The sequence below is a fragment of the Myotis myotis genome, unplaced genomic scaffold (assembly GCF_014108235.1).
Source record: "Myotis myotis isolate mMyoMyo1 unplaced genomic scaffold, mMyoMyo1.p scaffold_m19_p_18, whole genome shotgun sequence".
Classification (NCBI taxonomy): Eukaryota; Metazoa; Chordata; class Mammalia; order Chiroptera; family Vespertilionidae; genus Myotis; species Myotis myotis.
Window position 1 is genome coordinate 19,415,414 of NW_023416322.1, and position 20,197 is coordinate 19,435,610.

At 43.2% G+C, this 20,197-nt stretch overlaps 1 long non-coding RNA gene across 1 annotated transcript in view; it reads left to right on the plus strand.

The window, feature by feature from the left end:
* LOC118673170 overlaps positions 1–20,197 on the plus strand; it is a 71,029-nt gene that overhangs the window by 1,702 nt on the left and 49,130 nt on the right. Inside the window, exons 2-3 of the long non-coding RNA XR_004973326.1 lie at positions 1,755–2,642; positions 3,130–3,234. This is a non-coding gene — a long non-coding RNA (uncharacterized LOC118673170). The remainder of the gene's footprint in view (positions 1–1,754; positions 2,643–3,129; positions 3,235–20,197) is intronic.

Below are 20,197 nucleotides of genomic sequence, written 5' to 3' on the forward strand. Positions count from 1 at the left end.
GGGAGAGAGAGAAACATCAATGATGAGAGAATCATTGATCAGCTGCCTCCTGCACGCCCCCTACTGGGGATCATGCCTGCAACCCAGGCATGTGCTCTTGACCAGAATCAAACCTGGGACCCTTCAATCCACAGGTGGTCGCTCTGTCCACTGAGCCAAACCAGCTAGGGCTCCCCTCCCATTTTCATGGCATGAATCAAAGAAGTGCTCTAAGCACTTTCATCTTGCAAACTAGTTGAGTGGAAGGACACAAGGCCCCTCACTCTTGGAGAATAGGCTTTAGGGAAGGCAGGCAAAGCTTCCTGAATCTACACAGGGAACTATTGCCAGCCAGACAAGCCCAGTGAGGCCCAGGGAGGGCATTCAGGAGATCCAGTGGAGACAAGGTAACTTTTTAAAGTAGCTCCATGCAAGCATTGGACTTAATGAGACTCAGAAATGGGGCTGGGCTTTGGCACTCAGATTGTTCAGAGATTTGTTCATAAGTTTGTATTGCTTGATTTACTCCTAGGAGCTAACCTATAAAGATGGTGACATTATCCTTTCAAATTTCATTTAAAATTTGACTTTCTCCCACCTCCTTTAGACCATGTCTATATGGAAGGTAACTTTTGCATAAAAGGGAAAATAAACACTAGACTTAAAAACAGAAGTCCTGGGTCTGGGCACTGGTTCAGTCAGACACAGCAGAGAAAGATGTTCTGAACCTTTCTGGCAGGTTGAAATCACTGGCAGTCTCTCAGGTAATGTTAGAGGAAGTGAAAATTGGGAATCCTTCTAGGAGGGCAATTTGCAGATCATTATTTGCCAAGCACATATCCCTTTGACCCAGCAAGTCTTCTTCTAGGAATGGATATGCTTGCATATGTGCATAAAAACATGTACAGGAAAGATCATTGCCTCATTGCTTATATTAGCAAACTAATGGGACCAATGGTTTAAATAAATTTGGTTTATTCATATGAATTATGCAGCTGCTAACAATAATGACGATCTATGTGTACTGATAGAGAAATTGGAGTTGTATTGTTAAGTTAAAAAAGCAAGGTGCAAAAGAGCATATTGTATTTTACTGTGTGTGTGTGTGTGTGTGTAAGAACACACACATTCTTATCTGGTTGTGTTCATAGACTATTCTTGGAAAGGTTTACAAGTACTGATGGTCGTGACTTGCTCGAGACAAGACTAGGAAACATTGTGACTGTTTTTATCTACAGTTTTTTTAAATCACGCATTTATGATATTTCTAAAAGAACAAACATCTACACTTTTTAGCGCCATAGCACCACATCTATGATAGCACTGAGTCAGGGAAGGAGAAATGCCTAATACCATTACCTTTGGGCAAGTCACTTAATCTTTTCATCACCTATAACATGATTATAATGATGTACAGCCCTCAGGGCTGAGTAAGGCCACTATGTGGACGTGCAAACGCACATGAGTCGGGAGCACAGAAGATGTCTAACAAATGCTTGTGAGTCTCCCTTTCTGTCGCCCGACCATAGGTAGCAATAGCTGCACGTCATCCTTCATGGCTTAGGTTTTCTTTCTCAGGCCAGGAAAGTTGCTGTGCATGCCACAGCTATTTAAGTCAACTGACCTTTCCTGCTAAGGCTACCTCTATCTTAGGGGATGGGGATGACTAAGGTTGCTGATGACATGTGTTGGGAGGTGGGGCAGGGGTGGGGCTGTGCCTTCGTCAGATCCATGTGACCTACTGGCTCTTATGCTCTGCAAATTTTTCTTGATAGAGATGCCTGCCAGCCTGGCTGTAATCCCAGAGAAGATAGAAATAGCAGAGCTCATGGCTCCAACTTCCATCCTCTCTTTGGCCTGAAGTCTTTCTCCACTGTTGCCGGAGTTTTAATTTCCTTTATGGCCTTGGCCACCTCAAGCCCCCTTCTGGGATGATGGAACTTTGTTAGAGCATCAGGATTGGGCTGGCATGCTTTCCAGAGGTCGTGGTCTAGAGAAACACGAGAACATTTCATTATCTCCTGAGGAGGCACAGTCAGAATGTCATCGTCCCTCCTGTTTCCTTCAAGCCAAGTGACCCCACCATGTGATTTAACCCCTCACCACAATCTCCATCAACTCTACTTGCCCCCAACCCCATCATATAATCTAAGGAAAAGCAGTGTGCTTGCTAACTCCAGAGAGGAAACCCATTCCACACACACTGCTACAGCCTACTAGAGAACTCCTGGAGTTAAGCTGAACGTGCTCAAGGATGAACACCTGGAATTGTTTCCACGAATGCAGCTAATGTGTAAGAAACGACTCATGTAATACAGAGTTCCTTTGAACCTCATAGTTTTCATTTCTAAAGGTTTTTACAAAGTGTTAATTTTATGTATCAACTAGGCTGGGCCATGTTGCCCAGACACTTGATCAAACATTATTCTGGATGATCCTGTGAAGATGTTTATGGATGAGATTAACATTTATATTGGTGGACTTGGAGTAAAGCAATTTACCCTTAATAATGGAGGTTGGCTTCATCCAGTCTGTTGAAGGCCTTAATGAAACAGATTGACGTCCCTTGAGCAAGACTCAACTTGCAGTTCTTCCCTGAATCTCCAGCTGCTGGCCTAACCCATCAGATTCTAGGGCTAGGCTCACCCAGCTTCCACAATCATGTGAGTCAATTCCCTAAAATAAAAGTCTCTCTCTTTCTATATATTTATATCTATTTATATGACTTATATTTACAATTTTTCCCATGAGCAAACAAAACCTAATTAGTTTTTTATCAACATCTTATCAGAGTCAAAACAAAGAAAAACATGCACTGGAAGCAGTGAAATATAGTAAATGTTAAAATTAAATGAGGGAATTATGGTTGATTTTCATAACATTTATAAATGTTTAATAATGAGAATGCATTTTATAATGAAAACATTTAAAATTAATTTCTCAACAAGGAGGTTTATGTTATGACAAAATAGAATTTTTAAGTAAAAATAAATTTCAAAGTGAAAAACAACGGTGTGCTTGCTGTTGGAAATATAGCTTCAACTCAAATAGCCCAAGCCTCTCTTTCAACCAGCGGCTGCCACTAAGACCCTCTGTCTCAGAGTCTTGCCATTGCTCAGGTATTCCCTGAATGTGTCTCCCCAAATCCAGATGTGATCAACAGTCTGAGGGCCTGCCAGCTACACGCCAAGCTCCAGCTGCGTGCACTCGATCACAGCTAGTTTTCATTTGATTCTCACGACTCCGACATGAGAGGTAGGTTACTGTCCCTTAACAGATGACGATACTAAGGCTTCAAGAGGTAATATACCTGTATGTCACTGACTTACCATTTTTCAATTTTTCAACTTTATTATGTTGCAAAGCGATGCGTGTACATTAGAACCTTTACTTTGAATTTTGAATTGTGATCTTTTCCTGGGCTAATGATAATCAATACCATCCTCTCTCTCTCTTTTTTAAAAAAAATATATTTGTTTATTGATTTCAGAGAGGAAGGGAGAAGGAGAGAGAGATAGAAACATCAATGATGAGAGAGAATCATTGATTGGCTGCCTCCTGCACACCCCGCACTGGGGATGGAGCCCGCAACCCAGACAGGTGCCCTTAGCCGGAATCAAACCTGGGACCTCTCAGTCCGCAGGCTGATGCTCTGTCCACTGAGCCAAGCCAGCCAGGGCCCATCCTTGTCTCTTAATGCTGGGTAGCAGCAACCAGCTGCAGCTCCCGTGAGCTACGTGATCACAAGACTAAACAACCCATACTGTGTTGCTGTGCTTTCAGTTTTTGTTTGGATGTTGTGTTTTGTGTTTTTGCAGTCCATCATGTTTATGATATGCCATCTATGTCTCCTACTTCCTGGTGATAAGAAGAAGAGGAAGGCAATTATTATTTTGCTTAAGTGCACACAGCAAGTTAAGAGGCAGAGCCAGCATTTGGACCCCGGTCTCCTAACTGCAGCCCCCTAGCTCTTGCCTCCATCCTGGCTGTCTTTCCTGGGATCCCAGGAGGTGTGGGAGAGGGCAACAGCAAGAGCCTGGTTCATTCTAGATCAGCTTTTATATTGGAGGAAGTGGGATGTGAAAAAATGCTTATGATCATAATTTTTCATATCATTTCCTGCGGCTTATCACCCCCACCTCACCAAGTCTCCATGAATTCCACATTCATTGTAACTTCCTGCTCCAAACTACCAGACAGGAAGACAAGGCCAGTCCCTCCTGGAACACAGCAGAGGCTGTAGGCCCCGACCCTCTTCAGCTACCTCCTCCACCCCTTCCTGTCCTCCAGGGCGGGCATCTCCCCTTTATTCTTCTTCTGCTATTTTTTTTTTTACACCAAAGAACCATCCTTCTTGCCTGCCTCCATCAGAGCAGGAGTGAGGTGAGGACATTCTGTTGACATTGAAGGGAGGTGGCAGGCAGGGGAGGTAGCTTGGGAGAGTGGACCCAGGGAATGAAGAGTAGTGGTTAAAAGCAGACTCTCTGGAGCCAGATTGCGTGGGTTCAGATCCAAGCTCTGCCCTTTTACTGATTCTGTATGGCCTCAAGTCAGTGGCTTTGCCTGTTAGATTATCTACCTTGTAGGGTTGATGTAAAAATTTAAGGCATGTGAATGTGAAGTTCCTGGTATATGCGCTCTGCATTTGCTTTTATGATCCCCAAACTAGCTGGGTGACTTGAGCAACTCACTTCCCCTCTCTGACCTTCAGTTTTCTCATTTCCAAGGTTTGGAATAGGTAACCCACATTTCTTTCTCATTTCCAAGTTCTAGGTTTCTGACCTCTACTTAATTATTGGAAAATACTCTCAAGTTTCTGTCAAGAGCTGGCTCTATGTAGTGTCATTTAAATGATCCCTTGTCACTCAGTTTCTACCATTTAACTTTATGCCTTTGGACATTACAAATGTTTAGATTTTTAAGATTGTCTAGTTGAAGTTCAAATTCTCTGAAATATCCTAACAGCAAAAATGATGGAGGGATCCTAACAGCAAAACAGGGACAGCAGGCACCCTGGGAAATGGGCTGGCAGAGGGACATGGCTGCAACCTGTCATAATCTAAAATTCCCACCCAGTTTGCCCCTTCAGTCCTACAGCTACTTTCTACTTCTTTTGCCTAGACCAGCGGTTCTCAACCTGTGGGTCGCGACCCTTTTGGGGGTCGAACGACCCTTTCACAGGGGTCACCTAAGACCATCGGAAAACACATATATAATTACATATTGTTTTTGTGATGAATCACTATGCTTTAATTATGTTCAATTTGTAACAATGAAAATACATCCTGCATATCAGATATTTACATTACAATTCATAACAGTAGCAAAATTACAGTTATGAAGTAGCAACGAAAATAATTTTGTGGTTGGGGGTCACCACAACATGAGGAACTGTATTAAAGGGTCGCAGCATTAGGAAGGTTGAGAACCACTGACCTAGACAGACCCACCTTCCATCTTTCCTCCACAATATTGTTAAGTTGCCACCTTATTTGTTCCTTCCTTTCACTGCCAGACTTTAGGAAAGGATGGTCCACCCCAGCTACCTACATTCCGGGGCCGCCTGGCCACATCCCAGTTCTCCCTGGCCTCTCTGAGGTGCTCCACCAGTTAAGTCCTTCTCACAATGCTCCATCCTCCCCTTTAGTGTCAGTGGCTGCCACTCTTGTATCTTCTTCAGTCTCCTTTTGACTTTGAAACAGCCTCTAAGTCCAGTCTAGCTGACCTTTGGCCAACCCCAGGCATAAGGAGTGATCCGGCTCGGGGAGTCTCATTAGGAGAGATTTGGCCCATCTGACAAGTCCAAGATTGGCTTGGGAACTATCACCTGCAGAGAGTTGAGACCTTAGTAGTCCATTTCCAGAGTGTATACCATTCTTTCCCCTTCTCCTAAATGCCTTTCCACCCCCCCAAAAAATATCCCCTTCTCTTGCCTGTTTTTGAAACAAGTGTTTAGGGAGCTGCCCAGGCAGGTTCAAAACACAGCTGCCAGAGCCCCACTCCTCCCGCTGCTGCACTTGCACTTGCTGCTGCTATAAGTAGAATGGGATCTATACCCCCCAGCACTGGAATCAAATTGCAGATACTCAACCCTGCCCTGTGTTTTTGCTTAAGGGAGATTTTAAGCTCCGTGGACTTCCTGGCTCCCTTCCGCATTTCTCCGTGTCTTTGAGGTCTGTCTGATGGCCGGGTGTAGGCTGATACATGCCCTTGGCCTGGTGGTCCCAGGGGAACTTGGAGTAGAGCAGCAATTCTTTTACATTTTCAAAGCCAGGATAGGCTAAGACCTTTCAGGCATCTCTGTTCTTTCCCAAGGATGAGCCTCTCCAGACCCCACGGTGCTCGTTAAACTGCCTTTGTCAGCATGGGCGTGACTGTGGGCTTAACCGCAAAGAGGTTTATTTTTCTCACATAAGAAATCAGAGGTAGCCACCAGGGCTACACAGCAGTGTCAGGGTGTACCAGACACCTTAAGGGCTTGTGCTTCATCTTTAGTAAGTGGCTCTTCTCGTGGCCTAAAGATGGCACCTCCCAGCATTATATCCGTGTTCTAGGTAAGAAAAAGGGATGAATGGTGAACGGCAAAAGGCCAAAGTGACACTTATCCAGCTGCGATGTCTCCTTTAGCAAGCTTTCCTGCAAACATCCTCTGCTAGCGTCTCATTGGCCAGCACCATGTCACCTGGCTGTCTCTATATGCAAAGGAAGCTGTGAGAATTTTAACTGAGGAACACCCAACATCAAGTCAGGGTTCTCTCTCTCTCTCTTTTTTTTAATCCTAACCCGAAGATATTTTTCCCATTGATTTTTACGGGGAGTGAGAGAGACACATTGATTGGTTGCCTCCCTCATGCAACCGAGGTATATGCCCTTGACCAGTATTGAACCCAGGCCCCTTCAGTTTGTAGGCCAATCCACTGAGCCAAATCAGCTAGGGCAGTGGTTGGCAACTGCGGCTTGAGAGCCACATGCGGCTCTTTGGCCCCTTGAGTGCGGCTCTTCCACAAAATACCACGTGCGGGCGCGTGTACAGTGCGATTGAAACTTCTTGGCCCATGTGCAGAAGTCGGTTTTCGGCCTGGGCGAGTCTATTTTGAAGAAGTACTGTTGATATTTGGCTCTGTTGACTAATGAGTTTGTCGACCACTGAGCTAGGGCAAGTCAGGGTTCTCTTAGTGGAAAAAGAAGATGACATAGATATATTGTAGGTAAGTAGCCCTGTCTGCCATAATTGGGACTCCTCCCATAGTACCCCCTACCAAGTTCACATTTCCAAATCCCAACCCTACCTCTGTAGATCATGTATGCTCTCTCTATACTTGGACAGTACAGCAGAGTACTTAAGTCTAGACTCCAGAGTCAGAAATATGTGTTCAAATCTCTGTTCCAAATTCACTAGCTTTCTGGGTTTGGTCCAGTCACTCCGGGCCTGTTTTCACACCTATGAAGTAGGGATAGTAATTGTCTCTACTTCTAGGGCTGTGGTCACAATTAAATGATTTAATAAACATATGGCCATGGTACATAATAAGAACTCAATAAGTGTTTGCTGTTACTATTTGATTGTTATACAGATCATACTAAAATATATTCTAACACATCATTTAAAAGATTGTGAGCCCGCTGAGCGAAGATGCTGCCTTCTCCACTGCTTTAAGTATAAAAGCAACCATTTTAACTAAACAAGTGATCCATAAATTCACTTGCCTTCCAAAAATTTAAAACATTACAGAGAAGGCTTAAAGGCCCCTTTGACAACCCCATTCCTTCACCATCCCTTTTCCCATCGCTTTTGTTTTTCCTTCAAGCCTTTTTCTGTACATTTCATATATGAACTCGTTGAAAATAATGAAGTTCGTGTTTTTTTTTTAATTACACTTGCTTGTAAAAAATTACACTTGCATTATATTGTATGGATCATCTTTCAACTTTCTTTCCCCCCATTCCCAACTCAATGACATATCTTGGCAATCTATTCTTTGATTGAATGTAGCTTTCCCAAGTTGTCCTTTATTTCCTTTTTCCAAATTGCTTTCTGGTATTTCCTAGTATGGATTTATATATTTATTTAGATAATCCTCTATTCATCAACACATAGATCATTTCCAATTTAGGCTGTTGCAGAACGGTGATGCAGTGGTTGTTCTTATACAGATGCCTTTTTTGGACGCGTAGTTACCATAAAGGGCAGTTTCTGGGTTTTAGCACGCGAGCATTTTAAATCTTTAAAAATATTGCCAAGTAACCCTCTACTCCCCCTCAGAGATAGCTGTATCTAAGAATGTGGTGGCGGGGGATTTTTTTGTTTTTTGTTTTTAATCTTTAATTCAGGTCTACCTTTGAGCCTAGTCCAGTCTAAGCTAGAAAAATGTAAAGGTGCACACTCCACCAAGATTTACACAGGGAATTTGCTACATCCTGAGGCCTCCTGTTTTCTGTGTTAGAAAATTCTTTCTGTTGAGTCTAATTAGGTTCTCTCTCTACTGTTACACTTTGATCCTTTTCTACCCTAAGAGCCAGGGAGAACAAACCTAATTCCTGTTCACAAGATGTGCCCAGCCTGCATCAGACTCAAAATTCCTGCTTCCTCCCCCACTGTGCCCATTAAAAATTTTTGAGGGTGTTTGTGAAGATAAATGAGATAATCTTTGTGAACGTAATGTGAGTTTTTTTCAAGGTTGGAATGTAAGTATGGCAACAATATGTTCTAATTTTTTTAGGACAGATTAGTTTTCTATCTGATGAACTTTTATTTTGTGTTAAGATTTTGAATATCTAAAACATTCATATGGCTTAAAACTTTAAAAGTACACACTGAGAAGCCTTGCTCTCACCCTTATCCCTCATCCTTTTAGCTCCTGACGCCTCTATTAATGCTCCCAAGGAACCACTTTAATGAATTTCTGAGTATCATTTAAAGATTTCTTTATTCAAGTGCTTGCATATGTAAAAATTCCTGTGGTCTTCCACTATGTGTGCCTCCCCCACTGTTCCCCACTTCTTTTAATTCATATTATATCTTGAAGGTATTTGCATATGAGAACAGAGTGCTTCCCAGTGGTTACTTTTGACTCTATTATGGAAAAGTACTTTAAAGCAAATCCCTGCCAGCATGTTTCCATACACGTTTTTTGCATGCTTGAAAAATATTTATTATTTTTAATGGACATAGGAACTGATATAAAAATATATACCATAACTCATAACATTCCTCCACTGATGGATATTTAAGTTGTTTACATAGCCTAATTATGTTAATAAAAAGGAATTGCTATATGCTAGTGTATATACTAGTGTATATACTAGTGTACACACACACATACATGCTTATACACATAAGTTGTATACTATTTTTACTATTTAAAAACTGTATAAAAATAAATCCACTAATTAAAGAAGGCAATCCTTTATCAGACCATAGTTTCAATTTGGAGTTCATAAAATATAATCACTGCAGGACCTGAGCAGTAACATGGAGAGGGCAGCTCTTCTCAACTTGCTGTAGGAGCTTTAACTTTAAGTACCTGCCTTTATTAATAATGTTCTTCTCACATTTTCATGATTAAGAAAGCAATCAATTTCCTGAATCCTGTCTTTTCTGTTTTCTTCACAAGACCTTTCTCAACTTACCCAGAATTCCATTCAGTGTTTCTCAGTCTCAGCTATATTGACAGTGTTCCTCACTCAGTTTCAGCTATGTATGTCCATATTGGGCTGGATACCTTTTTGTTTTAGGGGTTGTACTGTGCATTGTAGGATATGTAGCATCATCCCTGGTCTCTACTCACTAGATGCCAGTAGCCCTCCCCACTTCCACTTTCATTCTGATAATCAGCAATGTCTCCAGGCATTGCCAAGTGTCCCCTGGGGAGCAATCTGCCCACCTTGAGAATTATTGCTTCTGCCTTTGAGCAAAAAAAGGAAAAAGAGATAAGATAGCAAGTAGAAAACATAGAAACATCTCATGGTCTACTAGCTAATATCCAAACAAGAAGAACAATTATACTGAATTATGCTTCTGTTTCATTTACCATTCCAAAGCCAATTGCTTGTTTGTTTAAGAAATTCTAATTAACTAAACAGGTTTGAGAACGGGAATAGAAGCAGAAAACTAATGAATTCTGCTAATTCCTCTTTCCAGCTAGTGACCTTGGATGATATTTCTTAGCAGTGATATATCTTAAGTACTATTTATTTTTTTTTACCTCTGATCAGTCATATTGTGTGTATTTATTTTGTGATACAATGCCTTGTTTCCCATTGAATGTCTCAAAATGAACTCGGTGAAGTTGAAACATTTTTTATGTGACTTGAATTTTTATCCGAGTATTGATTAATTTCTGCATCCAAGGGTATGTGTTTGTCTCTGTGGCTCTCAGAACGTGTATTCGATTAGCCACTGATGAGTAAGTGGAAGAGGAACCTGAAGGAGTTTCCTTTATCCTCGTTTCTGAGAAATAAGTAATCTTTTCTGGAGAGGGAAGAAGGGAACTGAATTTCCCCAGTCTGGAATATAAACTAAACATGCTGTCAGGTGCCTAGAAATCCTGCCTACCTATCAAGGATTGGTTGGTTCTGTTAACGTAAAAAAAACCATTGAAACCTGTAAAGAATTTTTGTGAGTTTATTTGAGCCAAACTGTCGACATATGCCGGGAAGCAGAACCTCAACGAATTGAGATAGTGCTCCGGAGAATGGCAGGGTTACATCCGTATTTATACATGAAATTCATTGGTGACAGATTTAAGGAGGTGGGATTAAGCGAAGCGGGGGGGGGGGGGGGGGCGGGGGGGGACCTCTGTGATAGGATAAAAAGTAAAATGATGGACATGTACTTAGGTGGGTGCAGGAACAATTAACATGACAAATGAAAGAATCTGCTGCATCTGTCCTGGGCCCAGCACACTTGGCCCTGCCCCAGGGGCTCCAGATACAGGGAAATCACAAGTTACCCAGACATTTCAAGGGTATGTTATCATAGATGCAAAAAGACAGATAGGCTCAGTTACAGTAAAGGTTGACCTTATCAGTGAAGTTATCGGCTTAGGACGTAACTGCCCACCATAACTGCTTTTAGTTAAGGTTTAATTTCAGACCATCCTTTGTGGTTACTTTAGGTCTCCGAGTCTGCAAAACTGCCATGCAGGCCTCTCCTGAGCTTGTCAGGTCAGCATGTGGCCCTTTTCTTTCACAGTTCACTTGCCTACTCCCCCGAGAGGTTCCTGTATATACTTGTTAAGCAAAACTAGTTTTTCTCATCCTCTGCCCCAATAGTGCTTTTTACGTCTCTGCCTGGCATGGTGAAGTGAGGATATATGTCCCCCTTTAATCTGTCCCCTCCATTTGGCGGTGAGCATCTTAAAGGCATGAATATATATATATATATCTCCCTATAATCCAGCGGTTCTCAACCTGTGGGTACCGACCCCTTTGGCGGTTGACCGACCCTTTCACAGGGGTCACCTAAGACCATCCTGCATATCAGATATTTACATTACGATTCAGAACAGTAGCAACATTACAGTTATGAAGTAGCAACACAAATAATTTTATGGTTGGGTCACAACATGAGGAACTGTATTTAAAGAGCCAGAAGGTTGAGAACCACTGCTATAATCCCTAGTATTTGTTACCTTACTTGGCTCATACTGGTTGCCAAATAAATCTCAGTTTAGTTTGAATTGGTTACATAATTGAACCTTTTCCTCTTAAACCTTCTGACTGCTTGAGAAATATTTATTGCTTATTCCTTTTGGAGTTTATACCTTTGGAATATTCTTTCTATGTCCAGAGAAAAACATTACTGTGTTACATTCAGTGAAAGATGACTTCACCACCACCATCACTTTTTTTTAATCCTCACCCAAGGATATGCTTATTGATTTTAGAGAGAGGGGAAAAGGGAGAGAGAGAGAGAGAGAGAGAGAGAGAGAGAGAGAGAGAGAGAAATTGGTTGCCTTCTATACTTGCCCCAACCTGGGATTGAACCTGCAACCTTTCGGTATACATGATGATGCTCCAACCAACTGAGCCATACCACCCAGGACTCATCGTCACTCTTAATAAATGCTTGTCATGTACCAGACCTTTTACAATTATGGTTCAAAGTAGGCATTCTTATACCCATTTTTGATGAGTCAGAAAGCTGAAGCTCAGGGAGTTTGAGAAACTTACCCAAGGCAACTCAGCTAATAAGTGGGCAAGCTTGAATACAAACTCAGATCTCTGATTTCTAAATACCTGCTTTTTCCACTGTGTCATTTGACTGCACGATAGAGGACAGTTTCTGGGGAAGCTCCAATGTGGAGTAAAAGCTTTGGTCAAAGGTATTCTTATTTTCTTCCCTAGCAGGACATTTGAAACCTTGGTAGTCTGTCAGATTTCTTCTCCGCAGGAGAGAATCCATTATCTGTTAGAGTTGGAAAGACATGGGTCTCCTGCCTGGAGAATGTTTGTTCTTAGTAACATGGGGGTCCACTGGAAAGATCATCTGGGGTAGCAAGAACCTTGTGGCATGTTCCAATCTCTTTCCCTCCTGTCCTGGAGGTCATGGTTCTGGCATTGTGTAAGCAACAGTTTGGAAGGGAGCATCTGAGGCGAAGTCGGTAGAAGTTAGGGTGGGGCAGGCCCTGAGAATGTCAAAACCCTAAGCCTTTTTCATGCTTACTGCTCAGTGATCTCTTGAGCAATTCTTTTTGTAGTTTTTTTTTTTTTTTTTTTTTTTTTTTTTGTGTGTGTGTGTGTGTGTGTGTGTGTTTCACTCCTCTGTTCCTGGTCTATCTTGGATAAGGTAACTATAATTTGTTCAAATGGGATATCAGAATATCAGAACTCTTCTGGAAAAGCAAGGATGCATGGTTTCACTATTTTGGAAGTCCTATTTCCAAAACATTTCAGAAACCCAGAGGCAAATGTTTCTCACACCCTCAAGCACAAAGACCACATCTGCACAGGCTGGCTAGAAAATCTCATAAGGCAGTAAAAATGGATGGGGCCTTTTCAAAGCTGCTTGACCTTGTATAAGCCACTCAACATCACTGAAATCAGTTTTCTCAGGTATATAATGGGCGCAGTGATGTTTCTAAGGGGTTTACATGGAATAAATATATGTACTATCCATGGTGCATAGTTGTCCATTTCTCAGCTGGGCTGGGGGGCCCTGGTGGCTGGTTAGGGTGGCAGGGACCACTGGATATTTGGTCCAAGTTCAAGAGAATGCTGGAAATCCTGGGAAATAATCTGAGTTTCAGGTTCCTGTCATTTGAAAATTCTTAGCCTGCTCTTAGTAGATGAAAATGAAACCCACTCATTTTTATGGGTTAAGGACTATCCATCCACCAGCTGGGAATGAGAAGGAAAAAAAGAAAAGAAGAAAGGGCTATCAAACATGCTTCGTGTACTGTCCTGGGGAGAGGCACTGACCCAATCCTACCTTTCGACAATGTGGAGACAGTATGGGATCTAATCTTGGTGTCTGTTTGCAGTTACCACCAGAATAATAAAGATCTGAAGGAAAGAGATAAACTTAGAGCTGGAAAAGGCCTCAATTTTGACCTTCTACCTATTTTCTTGGCCCTGCATAGGTTTGCTATCTGCTAATTCAACAGTGATCCTTCAGGCATCCAAGCTCAGAACATTTTCAAGACTAGTTTGAGTTTAGGAGAGGCTGGTGCAGGGTTTCCCTGCTAAAATGGGCCACCTTAGGCTTCCTTGTCTTGAGAAAGGAGCGAGGGAGCCCTGCTTGCCTGAAACCTACTGGTTTGCTTAGAAGGTAAGACTGTTGAGCCCAATGCTCACTTGGTCAGTCCTGACTTCTAACTATGCTGGAACAGCTAGAAGATAGGCAATGCGACATTTGTTCCCTGAGACTAAGCTGAGAACACCATGTAAATAATAGTCATGGATTTCATACAAAGGGACAAGGACTCAACTGGACTCAGGTTATAGGCTTTTGGAACAGACAGGATGCTGGTGGGCCTTGGCTGGTGCCCAGGGGCAGGGAGATTATCACACACTTGCCTCTTCCTCCCCAGCTTTGAGCCCCTTTTCAAGACCTAGAGTGTCTCTCTGTTTTTAGCACTCTAGCCTCCTCTGCTCTTATAGTGGGATGAGGAACAAATGTCCTGAAATGCTAGAAGGCACATGGCTGGGATGCTATTTCTGGCTTGGGCTGAACTCAGAAGTCCTAGAAAGAATGCTTGTGATGCTGCTTGTCTTTTGAGAATCCATGAGGCGTAGGAACAGACTCTGCCTGGCTGGACTTAGTACTCACTCACACAGTAGGCTTATGGACAACACATAAGAGAACAAAGCAGAGTTAACATTTTTTGCTTTCATGGATTTTATAGTCTAGCCAGGGGAAGATAATAAATTATAAGCATCATAAATAAGTAAAATGTTTAATGCCAGAAGGTATTAAATGCTATGGGAAAAAGAAACATCAGACAGAGTAAAGGGGATCAGGATGCTGGTGGGAGGTTGCAGTATTGGACAACATGGTCAGGCTAGATGTCATTGAGAAGAAGATTTCAAAGACTTGAAGAAAGAGGTTAACAAGTTTAACTTAGCTTATCTGAGGGGAGAAGAATCAAGGTGGAGGAAACTGCTACAGCAAAGATACAAAGGTGGGAAGATGTCTGGCATGTTCCAGGAACAGTAAGAAGTCAGTGTAACTAGAGCAGAGGGAGCAAAGAAGTATGATAGAAGGGGCAGAGGTGGTGAGTATGGGGGAGGCACTGATCCTACATAGCCTTATAAGCCATTGTAAAGAACTTGGCTTTTACTTTGAGTGAAATAGGAAGTTATTTCAGGATTTTTTTTAAAAAAATTTATTTTTGGTTAATCTTCACCCAAGGATAGTTTTCTATTGATTTTTAGAGTGGAAGGAAAGGGGAGAGATACAGAGAGAGAAACATCAATGTGAGAGAGACGCATCAATTGTTTGCCTCCTGCATGTGGCCCTGGAGGCTGGGATGGAGCCTGCAACCAAAATATGTGCCCTTGACCAGAATTGAATCCAGGACCCTTCAGTCCGCAGGCTGACACTCTATCCACTGAGCCAAACCGGCTAGGACTCAGGATTTTTTGAGAAGTGGCGTGATCTGATATGTTTCGAGTCACTCTGAAACAGCAGCAGCGTGCTTTTCAAATATTTCTAAATCCCCACATAACAGACAGAGGAACTAGAATGAAAACTAAAAACCCTTGGATGACATTTAACTCAAAACTAGGTGACAAAGTATCCTCACAGCCCCCAAATAAAAGTGGACAGAAACAAATCCTCAAAACCACAATACCTGTATGGCTCAAACCCCCAAGTCTCTCGAGAGCCCCACCCAGATCATAACTTCCGGGTAGCGTTCCATGGCCCAGTTTATTCCCAGTTTGGACCTGTCCTGTTCCATTTTCTTAAGCCCCTATTTCCTGCTAAGCCTTTTTGATAGATGACATTGAATCAGATAGTGTTGGTAATGGTTTAAGGAAATGTTTAGACATGATCAACATCAGTGGTTCTAAACCTGGCCCTTTAAATACAGTTCCTCATGTTGTAACCCAACCATAAAATTATTTTCGTTGCTACTTCATAACTGTAATGTTGCTACTGTTATGAATCATAATGTAAATATCTGATATGCAGGATGGTCTTAGGCGACCCCTGTGAAAGGGTCATTCGACCGCCAAAGGGGTCGCGACCCACAGGTTGAGAACCACTGATCAACAATACACATTTTCACAAATGCTTTTTAAGCCATGACTTAGAGAAGTGAATTGTTATGGAAACATTTGGCACTTAGCAGAAGCAATGGGACCACTTTGCCAATGGAGGAAGCTCAATCCTCTGCAAACAAAGGCCTCTCTTGAGTCTTGCTTGAAGAATAAGTTCCTGATGAATGTCTGCAAGCATCAGAAGTACTTGCTCCCATAAGACACTTACCCAGACCCCTTCTCTTTCTCTCAGCCTTAGTACACTGAGCAGTTATTTCCTTGTGGAGCGATTGAGCATAGAGAAAGTAGCACAGAGTGATGGAGGAAGGGACACTGAGTCCTGCTTTGGGAGGATTTTTCACAGCAGAGGCTCACAGTCTCATGATCTTGGATCTGGGGAGACTGGTCGCTGTCTCTCAGGGCCAGTCTGCACCCAGGGTTCAAAGTCATGGGCGTTTGAGGAGAATACACTGCTCCTTGTAATTTCTGCATCACCCACAGAGAGGGATAGCAGAAACGTGGTAATGGGAAAATTGCCTGTGTTTTCTTCCACTCCCTCTTTAGCCCCCAACCTCAGTTCTCTTAGCCAGGTAGTGCATAAAGCTGGGCGCCTCAGCACCCACCCTGACAGACCTGCCAGGCAATGGGCAAGGAGGTGTGTCCAGCCAGTGGGTGAGTGAACACTCACATTCCAGCTCCAGCCCTACACCCTGCAAACAACCAATGTTCAGTTCCCAGAAGTCATCTTTCGCATCTAAGACAAAAAATTACTGAGGAGAAAAGGGTATTAGGGTATTTGTCCTCAAGAGGAGACAGTATTTCTGTGGCTGAAGATTTTTAGTGATGATGTCTCCTTGCCCCGCTGTAGATTCCCAAGAGGCAGGTATGGGACTTGTGAGCACTAATCCTTTTATGTTATAGGGCTTTTATTTTGAGATTTATATTAGCCCTCAGAGTGTCCATAAACCTGAAATTGTATGAAATTTTGATAAACAGCCATAGCCAGTTTGGCTCAGTGGATAGAGTATCGGCCCATGGACTGAGGGGTCCAGGGTTTGATTCCGGCCAAGGACATGTACCTCTGTTGCAGGCTGGATCCCCAGCTCTGGTCGGGGCGCGTGTGGAAGGCAACCAATCAGATGTGTCTCTCTCACATTGATGTTTCTCTACCTCTCTCCACCCCTTCCACTCTCTCTCTAAGAAAAAAAAAAATCAATGGAAAAATATCTTAGGATGAGGGTCAATAACAAAAATTTCTTTTTCTAAATATGTTTTTTTCCGGTAGATTTTGGCTATAGTTTTTAAAAAAAAATCAGATTCTTTGTGTGTGTATGAGACCAAAAATTGTTTCTAAAACACTAACACTGTCCTTTTGCTATCCCTTTTATTATCCATACATGGTAAAATATGCCCTTCTCATTTTCTGCTACTTTCTCTCATAATTTTCTAACCTTAAAAAATACTAATAAAAGCCCGCCTGGGGTGGCTCAGTTGGTTGAGCATTGTCCCATGCACTGAAAGGCTGCCAGTTTGATCCCCAGTCAGGGTACATACCTGGGTTGCAGGTTTGATCCTCAGCTCTGTCTCTCTCTCCCTTCCTCTCTCTAAGCCTCTCCTTGGTAAGGATTAAAAACCAAACCAACCAAACAAAAACCTAATAAAAAATACTAGCGAATATTTGCCCAGGGATTTAGAATATCAAAGCTCTCAATGTCCTATAAAAGGCTTCACAGAGACCCGTGAGGCTAAGTACTATTACCACTGTGTCTAAACTGAGCCTCAGAGAGGCAGGTAGATAATCCAAAGTGGATCTAGGATTCAACTCAAGTCTTTCTCACTCTGAAGGTAACTCTTTCTCATGCTCCACAGAGCTGAACTACAACGTGATGCCACTCCATCTGTAGCCAGACGCCAAGAAATTGTGTGCACATGGGAAAAAGTCCCACTAAAGCAATAGATACTTAGTTTTTGGTGGGAAAGGATGATTCGCTTCATTTGTAGACAACTTGCCTTTGACACATTTTACTATATGTGTGTGGGGGTGGGGCAGGGGTCCTGGAAGGCTGTGATCTCAGAAGCAATGGAAGGGCTAGGATGGAAAAATACTCCTATAAACGAAAATATTCCCTTTCCACTACTTCTCAGAAATGTCTCCTACCATTGCCAGTCTCCTAATTTTCATCTGCAAAGGGTTGAGACTGAAAGGAGCTGTGCAGTGAAGTTCAAACAGCTGCCCACTCACATTTTTCTAAGCCCACATGCTATTTCTCTACCCAACAAACATAGTCCCATGTCGCTGCAGCGCGGTCTCTTGTGGCTGTAACAATACCCTGGAGACATATCTCAGATAGTTCAGGAGTTCACGTTTTTATTAAGTTCCTCAGTTGCCACCTGTGTTCTTTTTGGACAAGCTTAACATTCCCCAGGCCCTGGAGAACAGACTGCAGGGGAATTGTGCCACACGGAGTTAAAGCTCAAGTTCCATGTTGCTGTTCTCTTTAATCTGGATCTGTAAGCCCTAGGAATCCTGCCACATTGTGTGCCCTCTCAGAGTGCCCTGGGGACACAGCAACCCCCACGCACAGATAGACCCAGGGTTCCTAGAACTACAAGGGAGGGTAGTGAGGGAGAGCAGACCAAAATCAGCCAGTCTCCCCAGCTTTGCCTCTTTTTTTCCAGTCCCTGGAGCTTGAGCCCACTGTACAAACACATAGAATCCGTCTCCTTATGTAAGTTTCCTGGTCCCTGAGCTGGATGACTCAGCATGAGGTGGTGCCCGGCTCTTTCCCAGCCTGGGGGAGCATGCTAGTTAGTGCCAGGTCAGAGGCGAACTGGAATGGAAAACAAGGCCTGCTAATGGGGTCCAGCTGAGCAGTCTTCATTCCCCATGGTGTCTGTCGAGGCCGGGAAGCCCAGGGGAACCATCCAAGGGCTGTTGTGACCTAACCCATGGGTGGAATTCTCCATCGCTCTGCTCACTTCCTGTTCCCTCCTCTTCTCACCTTTGACCGAGGATCAGAGAAGGTTCACATTTGGTTCTCCTTTGCCCTGAGGCTGCCACTTTGGGCCCCTGTTATGAACTGAATATTTGTGTTCTCCCCCTCCTCCCCCAAAGTAATATGGTGAAGCCCTAACCCCACAATGTGATGGTGTTAGGAGATAGGAGCTTTGGGAAGTTTAGAAGAAGTCATGAAGGTAGAATCTCTATGATGGGATTAGTGTCCTTATAAGAAGAGGAAGAGACCAGAGGTCCCCCCCCCCCCAAACTTTGCCATGTTGGCATACAGCAAGAAGGTAAGCCAGGAAGAGAGTCCTCACTAGACCCCCACCGGGCTGGCACCCTGATCACAGACGTCAAGCCTCCAAAACCGTGAGAAAATAAATTTCTGTTGTTTAAGCCACAAAGTCTGTGGTATTTGTTATAGCAGCCCACGCTGATTAAGACAGTCCCACTGACCTGAGTCTCACCTCTGGGTTCCAGCAAGGCTCAGGCAGAAAGTGATGCTGGGGCAGGAAGATGTGTCCTTGGGTGTGGCTCACCCTAGACCCAAACACTCCCTCTCTCCTCTGCCCCAGGTTCCAAGCACAAAGAAATAAATCGGAAACACTGGCTATAGAGAGGACAGGCTTTGGCTGAGTTTGGTCGGTGTCAGGCTCTCTCATTTCCCTCCCTTGCAGGCAGGTCACTGAGTTTTATTTGCTTCCCAGGACAGGCACAGGTGCTGGCATCCTGCTTGTACTTGGACTAGGAGCCAGAGACCTCAGATTCTAATACAGGTTTTGCCACTAACCAGGTGTTCAGGGTTAGGTTACTTCTCTCTGTACCCTAGTGACACTTTCCTTAGAATTGTTATTCATTAGTCAAAAATGTGTTGCTCTTCCCAGTGTTGGGATATGGTGCTAAACAAAATGGTTGTGATCCTGCCCTAATGGAAACTGCATTCTAGAGTGAAGAGACAACACAGAAACAGGAAAATAAGACAGTTATTGATTGTGATCAGTGTTGTGAGGGAGATAAACAAAATGCTGAAATAGAGAATAACTTGGAGGAGGTGATATTTATTTAAAAGCCTCTACCCACACGCTGCCAAAGAGCCCGTCCTGTCAACCAGGGAAGAGCTTTCCAGGCAGAATTATGGGCGAAGGAAAGTAAAAAATGCTTCTCAAAGTACTTAGTGCAACACAGATATCAAATTCAGTATCAGTTAAAGCGCCTTCATTCTCTCTTGCTTCACCCCACATTCCTCGATCAGAGCCTGGAGTTGGCACAACTGGTTAGTGTCTGGAAGGCAGTGTTGGGATAATTGAAGTCACACAGGAGGCCAGCACAGGGGCTCCTGGTGGGAGGGTGCGGTGGAAAGGCGAGTGGACTAAGAAAGAGTTCCCTTCTTTAGGACATAAAGACCCAATTTATACAGGAGGCCCTTCTCCTCCCACATCCTCCCATCTCCAAATACTTCCATTCTTTGTTACCCTTCTTTCAACACCCATCTCACGTTTATAGAGCACCTGC